Source organism: Camelus ferus, chromosome 1, assembly GCF_009834535.1.
Source record: "Camelus ferus isolate YT-003-E chromosome 1, BCGSAC_Cfer_1.0, whole genome shotgun sequence".
Lineage (NCBI taxonomy): Eukaryota > Metazoa > Chordata > Mammalia > Artiodactyla > Camelidae > Camelus > Camelus ferus.
In genome coordinates this window covers 60,486,526-60,505,755 of record NC_045696.1, presented here as the reverse complement: position 1 = coordinate 60,505,755, position 19,230 = coordinate 60,486,526, and the positions used below count along the sequence as shown (strand labels likewise).

Genomic DNA, 19,230 nt, shown 5'->3' with positions numbered 1-19,230 from the left:
TGCTGAATTGGTGGTCGGGAAATGCCAGTCTGGATTGCCGCCTTCTGATGGGTGTTGGGATATAAAACACTCTCCTGCTTTTCTGTTTCTCTCTTGGAGTCCCAAACTGTTTAGCTTCCTTCTTACCAATTTTCATAATTTTCTTTTGGTTGTCCCTTGTGTTATTTCCATGGTTTATACTTGTGCTTGGTGAAGAGGGGCAGGGAAAAACAGATTTAGGCCTTCTTATCTAGACTGGAAGTTAAAGTCCCTTAATTTTTGTGAACTTGCATAATCTCCACCCAGTGGGTTATTTCAGCTTTGCAAATAATGGTTTATGGCCATGTGCTTTGTGAACTTTTAAGCGCTATATAAATGTTTGCTTCAATTATAAACCACAGTATTGGACACCTAGGAAGTTTTTGGAAGGTAGTCAGCTAGTTCAAGAGGGTGCCAGGGAAAAGATGAATGCTATTTTACTAAGCTTCTATCACATAAATAGAATTTTGTAATGTAGTTTAATAAAAATGAAATTGTGAATTCTGGGTATTTTCTTCAAAGATGTGTTTATTTAATGGATTATTTGTATTTAAGATGTTTAACAATTCTAGTAATACATAATATTTTAATAAACATTTTTTAAAACAATATTGAAAATCTTGTATTGTGCATCCAATTTAATCTTAATTCATAGGTAGAAAAGGAAAGGTAAGATAAAATATCTTGCTTTTACATTCCTAGTTTTTTAATTGAGAGTAAATTGGCCCCAAATAAGAAAATGTCCGTTCTATGTTAATAGATGCTAGGGTTTCTAAATGATGAGCTAGCTCATTAAATCAACTACTACTGTTGAAAAAAAAACTCACTAATATATTTCATGAGTTATTCAAACTTAATATAGTTATTGCAGTTATAGAGAAATCACTGGGCTCCTTTGCAGCCACTTCTTAAGGTGTTCTCTGATTGATGGCAAATCTCAGATTCCTAATCAGATTAAAACCATTTCTTTTATGTATGGTCACACTTCTACATTGTGTCTAATGCCTTATGTAATTCCGGGCATATGTTCTAGACAGAGGAAATAAGAATGACTAATTAATTCTGGTATTGAATAAGGTAAAATTATCAAATGATGAATTAGCTTTTTTACGGACTACTTGCATGTTCTTAAATGAGTAATTATATTTCATATTGGAAGTAGCAATTTCAGTTCACTCTTGTTATCTTTGGTTTTTAACAATGTTTTAATATGTATTTGTTCATAAAGAATTGACACTTAAAAAATCAAATTTAAATCGTTAACCTTTAATTTTTAAATGGATATTCCTATAATATTTTCTAGGGTTCCCTTAGTTATTATAGTAGGATAACTTTTGTTATAAAAATCAGATAAATTTAATTTCTTATTTATTTACATGGTGACTTTTATTGTAGGTAGAATTTTAATTTTAAATTTTACATTCATTGATCTTATCCTTACTTCAAAGATGTTTGGTTTTTTTTCTGACTCCCGGAATATTGCTAAGAGTAACATTAAATATATTTTAACTTGGGAATGACCTTTCTTGTTGTGCTGTGTTGAAGTAGACTTTTATTTGGAGGCAGATGATCTGGTTGAAGTCTTTGCCTTGACACTTTGGTGTTGTATAACCTTGGGTACTTAACCTCTTAAACCTCAGTTTCATCATCTGTAGAATGGAGACAAACAATAATACCTGTTTAGGTAATTGCAGGGGGGAGGCACATGCAATGTGACAGATGAAAGCACTTTGTAAACTGTGAAGTACTTTGTCAGAGCGTGCTTGTAACATCTTTGAGATCTTTTAAAAATTCGCGTTAGTAATGTTGATCATAATAGTGCAAAATATTTTATGATTATTTACAAAATTGATAAGTATTCAGTAAAAATTCCTATAAAAATAAAGCAGCTTTTCCTTGATTTTAGTGGTTTACTACTCTTAAAAACTAGTTTCTGTTAGTGACTTTGGGAAAGGATTACATAGTTGCTTGATAGTTTATCATCCTGACTGTGAAAGGGTTAGCTTTGGGGAGGTGTCTTTCCTCAACAGGTGATTTGGATTTAAAGGTTAGTTCAGTCATTTTAGTGATTTATAGTCTAAGGATTTTCTAAAAATGCTTACTGTTGTATTTTCTAACGTGGGTAGAGTTAGTTTCTTATTTGACAAATGTTTACTGCATAGGTGATTTGAAAAAGCCAAGGGAAAGTGAGTAGTCTCAGTTGGTGGCTTTATTTTACTCACTTTGGTCAACTATTTTTTAAGAATTTATCTTATTACCCCTTTGTAGGATTTTCTTTCTTAACCAAGTTGATTAATTACATTAATTATGAAATATAATTAATTTTTGGTGAAAGTAAACATGGAAAATGGTTGTGAAAAAACCTGGTTAGCGCAGATACTGGGATGGTTGGTTTGAATTTTGGAGGCTGTCATTCCTCCTTTGGATAGATCTGGTTGTGAAAAGTATACTCTGAGACCATCATTCAGATAGAGTTCTAACAACTTTAATTCTCAGAGCAAGTAGTGTAAATTAAAAGGACACATATGTCTATGCTTTGTTACTGTATAGAAATTCTAACCATATTCATAGAAATCTGTTCCTGGAAGAAACTTTTTTTCTTCACCTTTTTTTTAAAGCATCATTCAGAAAGCTTACTAAATCACAAAAGTAAGAAGTAATGTAAAAGCAGAACTTGATTAATTAAAATATGATCTAGTTAAAAGATGCTAAAGGACTTTAAGCATTTTTCCTCTCAGATTCTTAAGCTGTGGTGCTGGTAGTGGTAGTGATGATGAGGAGGAGGAGAGGATAGCACAGTAGATTGTGGAGGGCCTTGTAGATCATTATGAAGACCTTGGTTCTGCCACTTACTAGTTTTATAACCTCTGGTAAGTTTTATAACCCTTCAGTTTTCTCTCCCTTAAAGTGTGAATAATAATAGCACCAATCTCGTAGGTTTGTTGTTTGGACTAAGTTAAGTTAATATCTGCAAAGACCTAGGAGCACTGCTGAGCAAAGTACAAAGCTTGTGGTATTTATTGCATTCTAAAATGTGGAATCAATGTTAAAAAATCACTTTTTCCTTTTCTTTTGGAAAGGTAACAAAGGGAGAATTAATTGATTGTTGCTTTGATTTTCCTATGATAAATTGCTCAAACTTTAATTATAGCACTTAACACATTACATTATCATTGCAAACATTATTTGTTGTATGTTTATTTACCATCCTTGCTAAATTATGAACTCCTTTGGGCAGAGACCATGGTGTTTTATGCCTGTCTTAGGAACCTTATGTAGTGTGTTATATACTTATCAGGTGATCAAAAATGTTGACTCAGTTAATGACAAAAATGTTGGCCTAATGAATGGATCAGACTACATGCCAGTAAATACAGTGAAATGCTGTTAGTCTATCAAAACTAATGGAAGGATTGTAGCTAAGGTCCCTGCAAAGTATTTCATTTATTTTCTTTCTTAATATATGTTTTGTCTTAATGTGAGTATACCTGCACAAGTGATTGTAATCAAGGAATAATTAGCCAGCACAATCTTAAACCAGAGGAATTGCTAAGCAGGTGTATTCACTAACTCCTGAAGTAGGGAAATTGGGACTGGGAAAGAGGAAGATCTTAGCTGATCATTGGGTGGTTGTCCAAGTAACTTTATGACTTTCTTTTTGTACTTGGTCTTAGTTTCCAGCCTGGTAGGTTATTTTCTTCTCCCCATTTTTGATGGAGAGGAGTGCTAAAGGAGAAAGAGGGATAGAGGCTTGGAAGGAGAAATAAAATTGGTAGATGATGCTAAACGAATTAGGGTTCCAGAGACAGAGACTATGTGGCAGGTGAGTTAGGGGAAGTTGTGAATTTCCATGGTAGAGGACAAGTGATAGGAAAGATATTCCAAAACTTCTGTTTATAGATTTAGAATTTGAGGTTATATTATTTTGTGCATGTGGGGGATGTGTGTATGTGGGAGTAAGGCATGTTTCCTTTTCCTTCTTGCTTCACTATTTTATTTTTGTTTCCTTATCTTTTAATGTATCTAGTTATAGTCTTTGATGTATGACAGCCTTAATTTAGGGCTTTCAATAAAAAATGATGCAAGAAGGTGAGTACACTTTTTGTGAATATGTTTTCAATGGAATATTAACATTTTGAAAACATTTGTCCAGCTGAAGATGTTGCTATTATTATGTGGTGACATAAGTAGTAATGTCTTGATTGTGGACTAGATATATCCAGTCAACTTTAAAAGACTCAACCACAGTAGTATGATTTTTTACTATCTTTTTGACAGTAAAGCTACAGAAATACATATTTAAAAGTAGTTTTACATAATTGAGAGGAATGGCATATATCTCTTTTGAATGCTTGGAAACAAAACTTTGAAGCAGGCAATTAAGAGCTTAGTAGAAATAAATTATTTTAAAATAGATTTTTTGTTTGTAACTAGTTGGGCAACAAGCTACTGACTGGCTAAGGACTAGAAAATGCTGAATTATCAAGAAAGGCTGTAGTGTTTGTAATCCCTTGATAAAATTGTGTAGACACAACTTTGAGTTAATATACTTGGTTATTTCCTGCAGATTTAAAGTTTCTTTAATTGTTCTGCTTTTACATTTATAGCTTTTATTGATTTACAAGATATTTATTGAGCCCCCAAGATATATTAGGGCTGTTATATAAAATGTTTTATTATTTCTGAATAAAAATTATATTTGGCATATTCTTTGCTTCTAATAAAATTTTAGCTTTCACTCTCTATTTACCTCCATTTCATATACCAGGAAAAAATATCCCAGTTGCAGGAAGAAAATTATATGTGTCCAATGTCAATGCAATACCAACACAGGGTGTTACCAATACCAACACATTGAACTAATGTGTCCAATTAGTCTCTGCTAAAAGGTTGATTATAGCATGACATTTAAAAAATATCTATGGACCATTTTAGCATTATTAAATACTTTTGCTCTGAAAATTTTAAGTACTTAATATTTTTGTATTTTCAAAAACTGTATTAATATAAGTAGATTTTTGAGCTGAGGAAAATGTTACTGTGGGATTTCATCAGGATGTGGTACTATTTGAGTAATTGAGAACATCAACATATGATTTTAATGAAGTACATTTTGTGTCCTCTTTCCTGTTTTAAGTTGTTTAGGATAATTCTAAGTTATTGCCCTGATAGTAAAGAAATCCTAATCCTCAACTGTAAGTTAAATTTGAAGAAGTCCAGTTACTGTCTGGGTCATTTCTTACCTTCATGATATCATTTAGCACTGATGGGTCATTATAGTTGAACTGTTAGTTGTTATTAATTTTATTTAATCCAACAGTATCTATCATAGAAGGAATTTTGTCAGGTTTAGCACATTTAGATACAAATATTTTACCTGGCTTTAAGAATATATCTAATCCTGATTTTTGGTTGGAGATAACCTGTATTTTTGTACTTTTATAGGATAGAGGAAGGAATCAACAGCTTGGAGATTCGACCAAGTGATCTGGCGGGATGGGCATTTGCCTGATATGTTTTATAGAGGTAATTCAACACTGTTTTTACTCAGTCTTTAGTTTTTACCTGTGATAGATGCCCATATACTTGAAAATGAACATGCATATCTCAACTGTCGGATAATACTCTGCATTTACTGGACAATTCCCTTTTCCTTTATACCTCTATATAGCATGAATGTTATATACAGATAGCGTGATATCATTATATATAGATATGAACGTCTATACATTGAAAAGAATTAATGTTATTAGTTCCATAGGATGAAGACCTATCTATAGGATGAGGATTCTTTTAAAGTGAGGATGTAAAAATATTAGCAGGTTCAGTGGCTATATTTTATGATTTCCTTTAACATTTCTTACTCTTACTAAGTTTATTTTAGGAGGAATATACACTTAAGCAGTAGAGAATGTTATAATGTAAAAAAAAAAAAAGCTTATTCCCATTCACTGTTTGTTTTTAAATTTAATTTAATTTTTTGTTGATGGAGGTGGTAATTAGGTTTATTTATTTATTTATTTTATGAGGAGGTCCTGGGGTTTGAACCTAGGACCTCATGCATGCTAAGTATGTGCTTTACCACTTGAGCTGCACCCTCCCCCACCATTCACTGTTAATATTCATGTGTGTGTATATTCTTCCAGACATTTGCCATGCATATACGAACATTTATATGTATACCTATATTTATATAATCTTTATACAAATGAGATCACATCATATCTGTTTAGCAGCATGCTTTTGTTGTTAACCTCTGTATCTTTGCATATCATTCCTTTTCATTGCATTCTGTATAGTATTCACTATTTGGATGTACCGTAATTATTTTAACTAGCCTCCTATTTGTAAATATTTAGGTTTTTAGTTTTTTTGCAGTGATAAATGGGAATATAATGAATAATCTTGGATATATCTTTGCACATATTTAAAAATATGTTTGCAGTATAAATTCGTAAGGGAAAAATTGTTAGGTCAAAAAGTGTGTATATTTAATAATTTGGTAGTCAAACTGCACAACTAAGAAGATTGCCCCAGTATCAGTAGTCTAGGAAAATGAGAATCTCTTTATCTCTTTGATAATACTAGTTAGGGTCAAACATTTTAATATGTGTCAGTTTTTTATTGTTTAGTATTGCTTTTCAAAACTTCATTACAAGTTTGAACATTTTTTTTTTCCTTTATCATTGACCATATATGTATTTTCAGTGATTTCTTAGGTCACATGTTAGGTAAATTGTTTTCACTCAGTTTTTGCTCTTCTTTTGATTTTGTTTCTGCTTTGTAGACATTTTAACTTTGTATAGTTGAATTTAGTGATCTTTTTCTTCATGGCCATGGGTGGGGGGATTTCCTCTGTAAGGTTTAAAAGGTCTTCACCGCTGATTGTCAGACTCACTTTTTCCTCCACATTATAACATCTCTGACGTGAATTGCTGGTTTGTCATAGTTTGGCATAATTTTTTCCTTAGTGACATAAAATAGTTGTGTACCTTACAGTTGATAGTTTTAGATTCCGTGAACTATGGTACTTGAAAAAAGTTAACAGGTGTTCTATTACTTAAAGCATTTTTTTTTTAAGTGGAAGAGGTAATTAGGTTTGTTTATATATATATATATTTTTTAATGGAGTTACTGGGGATTGAACCCAGGACCTCATGCATGCTAAGCACATACTCTCCCACTGAGCTATACCATTCCCCCCTCTATTACTTTTTAAATTGGTTTAAATTGTTTAAAATCTTGATTTATATTGGATTTTGGTATAAGCAAGTAAATGTAGAGAGCAGCTTTACCTTTTCCCAGATGACTAACTGGTTGTCCCCATTCCGGTTATTGAATGATGCATTTCTTTTCTACATATTTGAAATGCCACATTTATCATATATTAAATTTCCATGTTTGTTTTGGGGGGGGGTCCTGTTTTTGAAATCAGTTCTATTCAATTCATCTGCATACTTACTTTTTGTACTGGTAGTTTTGAAAGAATTCAATAAAGGAAGTGCTTATAAAATCAATTATACATAAATGATATTTTAATATAAATTGTAAAATTAGGACTAATGAAGAAGAGGTATATATACACAGTAAGCAACTAAAAAGATAAAATGCCTGGGAGAAGTCTACTTGAAAAAAATTTCAAAACTCTACTGAGGGATAATAAGAAAATTTAAATCAACTCAAATTTTCAATAGGAAGATATGATGATAAAGCTGTCATTTCACTATAGAAATACTATTGATTTGTGTCTGTTGATCTACTATCTTGTGACCTTACTGAACTTCCTAGTTCTAATAGATTTTTTTGTGGATTCGTTGGGAAATTTCTACGTATGAGATCATATCACTAGAGAATAAGGGCAGTTTTATTTCTTCTTTTCTAATCTTGATGCCCTTAGTTGCTGTATGTATGTACGTATGTATGTATTTTTGCATACTTTATTTTACTAGCTAGAACCTAAAGTACAGTGTTGAACAGAAGCAGTAAAAATGGGCATCCTGATTTTTAGGAGGAAAACATTCAGTGTTTAACCATTAAGCATGATACTAGTTGGTTATTTTTTTATCAGTTTGAAGAAGTTCTCTTCTAGTGTTAGTTTGTTGAGAGTTTTTATCATGAATGGTTGTTGGATTTTGTTGAGTGCTTTTCTTCTTTGTTTATTGAAATAACCATGTGGTTTTTGTCCTTTATTCTCTTAATATGCTGTATTACATTAACTGATTTCCAGATGTTAAACCACCTTTGCATTTATGGGGTAAATATTACTTGGTCTTGATGTGTATATAGTCCTTTTTTAATCTGTTGCTAGGTTCAGTTTGCTAATACTTTATAAGGATTTTTTGAGGATTTTTTTATCTGTGTTTATGAGAGACATTGGAGTAGAGTTTTCATATGATGTCTTTATATCAAAGAAACTTTTGGCTTCATAGATTGAGTTGCAAAGAATATTCTCTTCCTCTGTTTTGTGAAGGAGTTTGTGAAGGATTGGTATTTCTTCCCTTAAATACTTGATCAAATTCATCAGTGAAGCCATTTCTTTGTGGGAAGTTCTTTAAAAAATTTTTTCTTAATTGAAGTATAATTGATTTAGCGTCTGGTGTACAGCATAGTGATTCAGTTATACATATTCTTTTCATTTTTTTAATTATAAGTTATTACAAGCTATTGAATATAGTTCCCTGTGCTGTTCAGTAGGACCTTGTTATTTATCTATTCTGTATATAGTAGTTGTATCTGCTAATCCCAAACTCCCAATTTATTCCCCTCTACCTTCCCTTTTGGTAACCCTAAGTTTGTTTTCTATGTCTGTGAGTCTCTTTCTGTTTTGTAAATAAGTTTATTTGTGTGATTTTTTTTTAATTTCACATGTAAGTGATATCATATGATATTTGTCTTTCTCTCTCTGACTTCACTTAGTATGATAATCTCTAGGTCTTTGTGGACTTTTAAATACTAATTTAGTTATATTCAGATTTTTCTGATTCCCTCTTTAATCAGCTTATGTGTCAGCAATGTATGTCTTGTTAGGAATTTCATAGAAGTCATTTAATTTGTTGGCATATATTTGTTTATAATATTCCTTCCCTTATAGTTCTTTTTTGTCAAGTCAGTAATAATATCCCTTCTTTCATTCCTGATTCTGATAATTTGTATTTTTTCTCTTTGTTGTTGGTCAGTCTACCTAAAAGTTTGCAAATTTTGTTGATCTTTTTAAAAGAACCACATTTCTCTCTAGTTTTTTGTTTTTCTCTTTCTCTTTCCAGCTTGCTTTATAGTTTAGTTTGCTCTTTTACTGGCTTATTAAAGTGGAGGCTCATGTCATTGATTTGAGACTCCTCTTTTTTTTTCAAATATATTTAAAGTTATACAATTCCTTCAAAGTACTTCTTTAGCTGCATCCCCATAAATTTTGTTATATTTGTTTTGTTTTCATTCCATTAAAAATATTCTCTAACTTATCTTTTAATTTCTTCTTTGACCCATGTATTACTCAGAATTGTGAGGTTTAATTTTAGACACTTGAGAATTTTCCAGTTGCTAATTTAGTTGATATCTAATCTAATTGTTTTGTGGTTAGAGAATGTACTTCGTATGACTTGTAAGGCTTGTTTAATGCCCTAGCATTTGATCTGTACTGCAGAATGTTCCATATGTGCTTGAAAACAATAGGTATTCTGTTGTTTGCTGGAGTTTCTGTATATACCAGTTAGGTCTAGTTGGTGGAGAGTGTGATTCAGGTTTCCTATATCTTTATTAATTTTCTGTCTAGTTATTCTATGAATTATTTAGAGTGGGGCATCAGAATCTCCAAGTATAATTGTTGAATTTTCTGTTTTTCTTTTTAGTAATGTTACTTATTGCTTTATTATTTTTGGGCTCTTTATTACTGTCATTATGAAATATCTTTTTTTTATCTCCAGTAGTATTTGTATTAAAGTCTGTTTTGTCTAATATTTGTATAATCACTCCAGCTCTCTTATGGTTACCTTTTCCATAGTATATCCTTTTTCCCCATCTTTTTACTTTCAGTCTTGAATGTAAAGTGTGTCTCTTGTTCACAGCATATAGTTGAATCTTACTTTTTGTCCAGTCTGAAAGTTTCTGCCTTTCCATTGGGCTGTTTAGACATTCACACTTTATTATGGACATGGTTGAATTTATGTTTGCCATTTTGCCATTTGTTTTATATATGTCTCTTATGGCTTTTGTTTCTCTGTGCTTCCTTTACTGCCTCCTTTTGTATTGAATATTTTTTACTGTGCCATATTAATTACTTTGTTGATTTCTTTTCCAAACATAATTTAAGATACTTTGTGGTTGCTGTGGTGCTTACATTATGCATTTTAACAATCTGCTTAATAGTAAACATTAAGTCAGTATCAGTAAAATATAGAAACTTTGCTCCAATATAGCTTCCATTTTCTCTTTCTTCTCATGTGCTGCTGTCATTAAATATATTGTATCTATATATGCTGTAGACCAGCAATACAATGTTATAATCACTGCTTTCTACATTCTAATGTCTTTTAAAGATGTTAAGAGAAGTGAGAAAAATATGTTTATGGAGTCTTTTAGTTTAACCCATGTATTTACTATCTCTGGTGTTCTTTTTTTCTGTGTATTTAAGTCTGGTGTCATTTCCTTTCAGCTTGATGGACTTCCTTTTGGTATTTCTTATACAGCAAGTCTGCTAACAAAAAATTCTCTCAGTCTTTGTTCATCTGAAACTGTTTACTATGCCTTCAGTTTTGAAGGGTAATTCTGCTGCTTTCTTGGTTGACAGCTTTTTTCTTTTAGTCCTTTGAGAATGTGATCCCACTGTCTTCTGGCGTCTATTGTTTCAGATTGAAATTCAACTGTTAATCATGTATGGTTCCCTCACAAGCTGAGTAATTTTTCTCTCTATGCTTGCGTGATTTTTCTCCTTGTGTTTGTTTTTAGCAGTTGGACTGTGATGTGTCTAGGTGTGTCTCTTTGTTATTATCCTACTTGAGATTCATTTAACTTTGAAGGGAAGTTTTTTGTTTGGTGTTCTATTAAAAAAATTATTTTCCTGCCCTTACTTTCTTTCGTCTTCTCTGGGACTCCAGAAATGTTGGTAAGTTGGTCTCTGAGACTATTTAATTTTCTTGAACATTTTTTTCTCCCTGTTCTTCAGATTAGATAGTTTCTACTGATGTATCTTCAAGGTCATTGATTTTCTTCTGCCATCTTGAATCTTGTAGTAAATTTTTTGTTTTACTTATTGTGCTCTTCAACTTCAGAATTTCCATGTGGTTCTTTTACATAATTACTAGACCTTTGTTGAGAATCAGTTATTTGTTCATTGTTTTCAGAATCAGTTATTTGTTGATTGTTTTCATGATTAAAAAAAGGCTAAAAATGGGTTCTTTTACTTCTTTTAACATATCTGTAATAGATATTTTGAAATCTTTGTTTACTTAAACCAACATCTGGGGATAATCAGAAACCGTTCGTAGTGATTGCTGTTTTTTGTTAATATGGGTCACATTTTTCTTTTTTTTTGTACATTTTATAATATTTAAAATGGGCTTTTAAATTATTTATTTATTTATTTAAAATGGAGATACTAGGGATTAAACCCAGGACCTCATACATGCAAAGCACGCACTCTATCACTAAGCTATATCCACCGCTCCTCCCCCCCAAAAACCTGGGCATCCTAGATAACATATTTGAGCAGCTTATGGTTGTTACTCCCCTCTCCCCTGCCTGCCCAGGTTGGTTATTGTTGTCATTTCACTATTATTTATGTATAACACAATCTTACTGAAAAAAATTTTTTAATTTTGAACAGAAGTTTATCTGCAAAAATAGACAACATGTGCATATCCAGGAAAATTTTGAAATGAAAGGGTACTGAGGGGTGAATATTTCCATCAGAATTCAAACTTTTTAAAATATGGATATAGTGTTGAAATGTTTTAGAAAGTGAATTAGTGTTATGCTTTCTGAAGTACAAAAATGGAAATATTACTGGTATGTTTTAGGTGAGAAAGACTATTTTTCTTTTGCACCATTATACACGCTGATATAAAATCACAGAATGTGTTATATATTATTTGGTCTCCAAGTTTCCTATGGAGGAGTATGTACAAATTAATTTTGATAGGTAGGAATGTAATATTTTTAAAGACCTATGGTAGGAAACTCCATAAACTCTTCATTAGTCTGTTACTATGGCTAGAAATACTTACTGTCCGGAAGTTTTCTTCTTGTGCATGGCTTATGTTCTTCATTTAAAATTTTTTTGGATATGGTACACAGTCTCCTTATGATTATTCCTGTCTTTTTGTCAGCTTTTACAGTCAAAGATGACTTTGCCAAACATGTTTCTGTAGGTATTTAGTGTGATTTTATGCTATAATCCTTCCTGTTGTGAGTACACATGCATTCTGTATGTTACTAGTTCTATTTGTGATTTGTAAGCCTGGAATTGTGTTTGCTCCTCTCTTCACTTTACAGCTTTTACAAAGCAGACATAATGTTATTAAGTGGGTTTTTTTTTTTTTTTAAGCATCGTTTTCTCTTTTATACACATTTAGGGCTGTAACCTTCTGAATTTCCTTCACCATTCCATATCTCTGAAGCTGTAGACTCCAGGCTAGGCAAATTATTCTTTTATATGGCCAGGATTGTCCCACAGTTACTGCTTATCAGTATTACATTTTCCCAGTTTCAGATTCAAAAACAAGTCATTGCACTGATTATTCAGGCATAGCTTACTATTTACAAAAAGTGATCACTTCACTATACATACCAATTTGTCCATATTGTATTTGTACTGTATTTTTTCTCTCCATAAATAATGTGTTTTGTTTGTTGTGTTTGTTATTATTGTTTTTTTGTAGGAATTGGATGGAATAAGTGATTAAGGTGATATTGAGGGTCTCTGAAGCCTGTGAAAGGTAGAAACTCAACCATGATTTCTTTTTCAACTCTACAGCATTCCCTTCCTTGAAGTCTTCATTTTTATCTTAGTCTCAGGTAACTTCAATACTTATTTTTAATAGTCATGAATAAGTAAATTTTTCAAATGTGAAACTTTTTTGGTTGGTAGAATTTCTTGTTAAGTTTGTATAGTAGTTTCTCTGTGTTTTAGTCTTTATATCTGGAAGAAACTTGGGATTTAATATTTTTCTTGAGAAAATAATGTGAAGAGAAAATTGGTGAGTAATGATACCATTTTGGGTTTTAAGTTTAGCACATAAAAATATGTATAGCTTATTATATAATCTTAAGTGAAATTTAAGTGGGAGAGTATTTTCTTCTTTAACCCTTTTTCTCAGCAGAGTAGTGCATTTTTCACCTGCCTTATCAATACATACATAACCCACGTTAAATTTTCCAGAATTTCCAGGGAAACTATTTTCATATGTAGGAAAATTTGACCTATTACTCGAATTTAATGGTGTTTGGCATGTAATTTTTTTAAGTGTGAAAAAACATACCAGTTACTGTACATTTGCACATAATATGTTTGCCTGTGCTAATATAAGGAAGCAATCATGTAGATAATTCAATAGTCATTTATATTAAGTACATTAGTTAAAATTTAGACTTGTCTACTGTGATAGGTGCTGAAAAAGGTAGAAATATATATTTATTTGAAAAGTCCATGTAAACAATCTCAAGATTGTTTGGAAGCACCAGAATCATCATGACCTAGGCTTCTTTGTCTTGCTTTGCTATTCTTAATATGCGGCTTCCGTCTTGTGGTCAAGATGTTTTTACCATTCTGTCTGCCAGTAGAAAGAAGGAAAAAGGAGAACATTATCTTTTCCTTTAAGGAGAGTTGTATGTATCATTTCTACTCATATCCCAGTGGCTATAACTGTTACATGGCCACAACCAGTTGCACAGGAGCCTGGAAAATGAGTCTTACCTAGGTCATTGTGTGTCTCATTTAATATTTTATTATTGGGCAAGAAGGAGAGAACAGAATCTGGGGGGCAGCTAGTTGTTTGTCATATTAGGTTATGTGTCAGATTTATTTTCTGTTTATCTAGTTTGGATTAACATTAAAATGTAATTTCTATTGTCTAAGACATGTTAACTCTTGGCCTGTGACAATACTTTGGAAATTGTTCCCATTTGAGTTCTGAGACAGTTTTAGTTTTGTGACTAGTCATCATGGTTCTTTGATATCCTAAGTTGGAATAAGGTCTTAAAAGTTAAAATCAACTTGAGATAATTCTTCATTTTGTTTCACTACCATTAGGTTGAAATGATTTGTTCAACATTTTAAGACTCATAAGGCCAGGGTAAGGGTGTTGGGTGGATCTTTTTAGCTACACATAAGGCTAAATGATGTGTAACTGGTTCCTTCTAACTCTGAAGTCTGTTATTGTAAATGTTTAGATCTCATAAGAACAACTTATTCCCAAAGACATTATATACTTTATAGTTTTTTTAGATGAAAACTGTTTCATTGTAATTGCATTTTATGGTTCTTGTTCTAAATACTGTAACTGAAACAAGTATCAGATATTTTGTGTTTCTATTAGAGAATTTATTAAAAAGTTAGAAACTAATTGTCAGTTTTTCATCATATTTTATGTCAACATCAACATATATTAACCTTGGCACCTTTTTTTTTCTGAGACTTGAGATAACAGTTTTGATAAATTTGTATACACTATTTGTATTAGGCCTCTTGATTTAACTTTATTATTAAATGGTTGTAAGACATTGTATGTGTTTTTGGCATTGAAGGTGATGAGCGCATACTGTTAGGTGAGAGCATTTATCCAGTGTTTAAAAAATTGATTTAAATAGTTAACACTTTTCTGTTCTGGAATGAATCTTGGTTATTATATAGTACATACTAAAAATAACTTAATGTTCATAGTGTACAGGGAAGTTTATTTTAAGAAGTATTTTTAGTGTTCCTTTTATTATACAAGATGAGAAAATTCATAGTTTCCTAATAGAATAAGTATTTTTAATATTAATGTTTGAATTGTTGGTATTGGCATAACAACTAGATCTAGCAGAATGTAGGATTCTGTTTTGCTTGGATCTTTTTTTACCTTTTCCTTCTCCATCTCCTTTTTAAGATAAATTATAGCTGTTTCTCAACAAACTTTGCCATAAATTTGATGTTTTACTATTTCTCAATACCACTGATTTATTGTTGTTACATTGTTTTAGAGAACTGGTGATAAGTATTTGGAGTGGGGAATATGCTTAGATTCTGCTTTATTTGAGGGAGGTGTCAGGCATATAGAGATGGCTGTTAACTTTGGCTTAAATATTTATAAATTATCTTTCTGAGGTTAAAAAAATAATCACAGGTTTTTATTTAGTTGTTATATAAAGTAGTTTACCTTAGTCTATAAATTCTCTTATTAAACATCTTTTTTGTGGCTGGCACAAGAAGAAAGGCCATTTTGTCTAGTTGCCATTATTAAAATAATGCTCCTATTAGGATGTTTTGAAATAGTATCAGTTTAAAAATCATCACTTTAAAACTTATAGCCCTCTTTTCTTTGATACAGGTGTATCTTTAGCATAGCTCCTACATTTATTAGCCATGTTTAGGATTATTTTTTTTATTTCCAAGTGAAAATGGGAAAATAAAGAGAGGAAGAGAGATTTTCCTACAGTAAGTTGGTAAAGTTTGAATAAAAAATGGAAGGATTAAGATGGTATGTATAAACCCATGAAAAAGGAATGAGGAGAAATTCACTGAGGTGTAAGTAATAGGTGGAAGTGGCAAATAGGAATTGTCTCACATACAGTTCTCCCATGGTAGCTGTGGGATGGGAGTAGCCAGTTAAGAAGGTTGGATTGCCTAATAGAGCCAAGCAGTGGTGACAGGGTAGCCTCAGAGTATTGGGTGAGAACGGAATGTGTTCGATGGGTTCTTTGTGTCCAGGGTCTTTTCAAGACTAGAGGTAGTATGGTGTGGTAAAAAAGAGCATTAAATCAGGTAAGTCTGTTTTCAAATCCCTGTTTACCTCTTAGCTGTGTGACTTTGGCTAAACTTCAGTTTCTTCATCTGTTAAATATGAATATATATTACTACTACTGTCTTGAGTGTTACAGTAAATATTAAGTGAAGTAACATACCACTGTGCCCAGCACAGTGTCTTCTGTCTAGTAGATCCTCAACACATTAGTTGTCTTTTTTCTCCAGGTTATGATAATCTCTGAATTTTGTAATATGGACTCAAACCTATTAATAAATTTGGGAAGACATTTTACTCATTAATTACATAGAATGCCCATAAAAAATACCTATAAGCATTTTAAGTGCCTTGTATAGTTGATTAAAAATGAGTAGTAATGCCCAACTTGTTCGTATATTACACTCTGTTAACTTTGTCCTCTGAAAACAAGCCCAAACAGTCCCCTCACTTAGAATATAATTGTCTCAAATGCTTGTATTAAAAGCCCATGTTTTTACTCCTTATTAAAAGCCCTGACTAAAAGCTTATTTACTCTATATTTCAACTTATACAGATCTATAAAGCTTAGTTCCTAATTGCTTAGATATTTGGTAAGAAGCATTAAATTAGAAGGTGACAATAAGAAGAGTCAGCTGTCTCTTCTGAAAGACAGGAGAAAGTGATGGCTGATAATTTATGTTCTCTTTAAGTACAGCATTGCCGTTAGGCTTAAATGACTAGGGATTACTTAATCGGCTGCAATTTGGATTACTTTTACACAGCTGAACCAAACATTTTTCAGTACAAAATGATGGTGGGGGGCGGGAACTGAATGGAGTGGGGAGCTGAATTGTGGTCCCCTCAGTGTCCTTGTTACTGTACCTTCCAGCTTCTCTGGCAGAGGGATGGAGATGAGAGAAAAGGAAGGGAAAAAGAATGCAGAGTTTGAAGTAATCTGCTAAACGGACATTTAGGAGAAATTGGCCCGAGGTAGGCCCATTTCTTTCTTCCTTCCTCTTAAGTTCTAGTTTTTTAGCAGTCTCTGTTCTGGGTAACTTGAAACTCCAGGAGTGCCATCCCACCTTTAACTGAATTAGTTCTGGGACACCATCATTGTCCATCTTGTCTTGGCTTTTAACAGCTCTGCCATTTTATATCCTTTGTCAGCTGCCCAGGCTTCCTTCACTTGCAAAATAATGGGTCATTACAATGAGCTCAGGGTGGCTTATTTCTTATTACTCAACCTAGTCCTCCTTTATCCCCAGTTTGACAGAGGCTCCTGGGAATGCAAAGTAACTGTTCATTTCATTATTTCTTCCAGAACAGCCTCTCATGTAAGTGACAAGACTTAAACAGAAGCATTGTTTCTTTCTTCCTCTCTCCTGTGTGATATTCCTAACTCCTAAATTTCCATTAATTGTGTAGACATTTGGATCAAAAAGTGAAAGTTTAGCAGGAAGAGACATTTAAATATTCACATCTTAGCGTAGACATCACTTTCCTTTCTTTATACTCGGCTGATCCTCCCTGAAAATACTGAAATTAGAGAGGGGAAGTAACCTATGTTAACTTTTGAACATGAGCCCTTTGGTTGTATTTGGGTTTTTGAATGTGCAGTGAAGTACATGAGAGCTTTGATTGAGACCATGTAGGAGTTAGAAGAGGTAATATTAAAGATGATAAGCGCATTAAAGAGAGCGTCAAGGAAACTCCTTGAAAATGCACTTCCTTTTATGATTTTTTTAGGGTAGCTTTTTCCTTTTCTCTTTTACCATAGGCTTCGTGAAATTTTTGTTTGAGAGCCTTGTTTCATTTCCTGTCCAGTTTACTCTGCTCAGACATTGGTTGAAGAATGTGATAAAAGTATGACTCACTTATTTGTCTATGTATTTTCTTCTTGATATTTTTCACTTAATATATCTTGGAGAACTTTTTGCCCAGCGCATATAGCTACCTCATTTCCTTTTAATGATTGTGTGTATTCTGTTGTATGGTTGAATCATAATTAATTTAACAGGTCTTACATTAGTGGATGCTTAGGTTGTTGCAAATCTTTTCCCCTTAAAGGGTTGTACCAAACATCCTTGTACATACATCTTTGGTTATTTTTTATGAATAAGCCCATACGTAGGATTACGGGCTTATTCCTAGCAGTGACGTTGCTAGGTCAAGGGTACATAGTTTTCATTTTGGTAGATATTTCCAAAGCTCACTTTAAAACCTTGTCAGAGCACTGTTCATTTATATTGAAATCTGTGTTGATATCTTAGTATTTTTCTGGTATTTCAGGGAAGTTGTCTCAAAAACATTTTTAGGCTAGCTAATAATTTGGAATGTATGGCTTAATTTGAGGTCATAGGAATAAGAAACTATATGTGAGAAAGGAAGAGGGATTCTTTTTTCAGTATATATGACCTGTTTCCAAGAAAATTTTCTGAGAGGCCAGGTTTGTCTTCCATTTACAGTATTTCCACTTCCATTTCCCTATACTATGCCTCTGTATTGAGGTATGATATCTTCCTTTTCTAAATCCCTTACTCTGATACTTGTTTGCAAACCTCCCCCTACCCCTTGTATTCTCTTCCTCCAGAGTACTTTGACTTCTCAGTACCTACCATTTCAGCCTGTTGTTAGGGATAAGTTTACTTAAAAATATATAATTTTATATTTGTTTTAATAGGCACATCATATATTAACACTGTATTATAGGAGTGTAGTTTTAAATAGTATACATATATTAGGATGTGCTAAATTTAAAAAAATTGATGAGGTGCATGAACAAAAACAATAGAGATGGGAACCATTGCTTTAGGGAAATCTAGATCTTGCATTGGGTTAACAAGTCAGCTGCAACTTTTCACTAATTTTTTTAAAAAAAAAACTAAGTTCTGTCCCAGGTCAGTTTCTCTTAATATCTTTTATTAGCATCTTTTTAAAATAATGTCTATGCCTACTTCTCCCATATTCTTTAAAAGCTCCTTAAGTTTTTTTTTTCTTTTTAAATAATGATGTATGTGGCAATAGCAGATGTTATAGCAACAAAGAATTGCAATGAAGTGTAGCTTTGTCTGTATATGTAAGTCCGTTTTAAGTTAAGGACTTTCCAAGTTTTTTAGGAAAACAGTAAATAGATTAGAAGAAAATAATTGATTCAGTAAGGATTTCCAAAGAAATGGTCAGAATAAGAAAATTTTAAGAATCTTAGAAAGTTTCACTTAGTTGTAGAATAGTTTATTCTCTGAGAAATATGATTAACAGAATATTTGAAGAGAACAGTTATTTGGTGATATATTTTAAA

The 19,230-nt window shown here is 32.2% G+C and overlaps 1 protein-coding gene across 5 annotated transcripts in view; it reads left to right on the top strand.

Annotated features, from left to right (window-relative positions):
• The window catches only part of ZNF148 (zinc finger protein 148), a 106,479-nt gene that overhangs the window by 22,034 nt on the left and 65,215 nt on the right, over window positions 1–19,230 (top strand). For 4 of the 5 annotated variants that reach the window (XM_032480853.1, XM_032480856.1, XM_032480854.1 and 1 more), the window contains exons 2-3: window positions 5,464–5,544; window positions 12,891–13,026. The gene's annotated coding sequence lies outside the window, so the exon portion shown is untranslated. Of the gene's footprint in view, window positions 1–5,463; window positions 5,545–12,890; window positions 13,027–16,821; window positions 16,923–19,230 lie in introns of all 5 variants that reach the window. The other variant, XM_032480859.1, reaches the window with a different exon arrangement.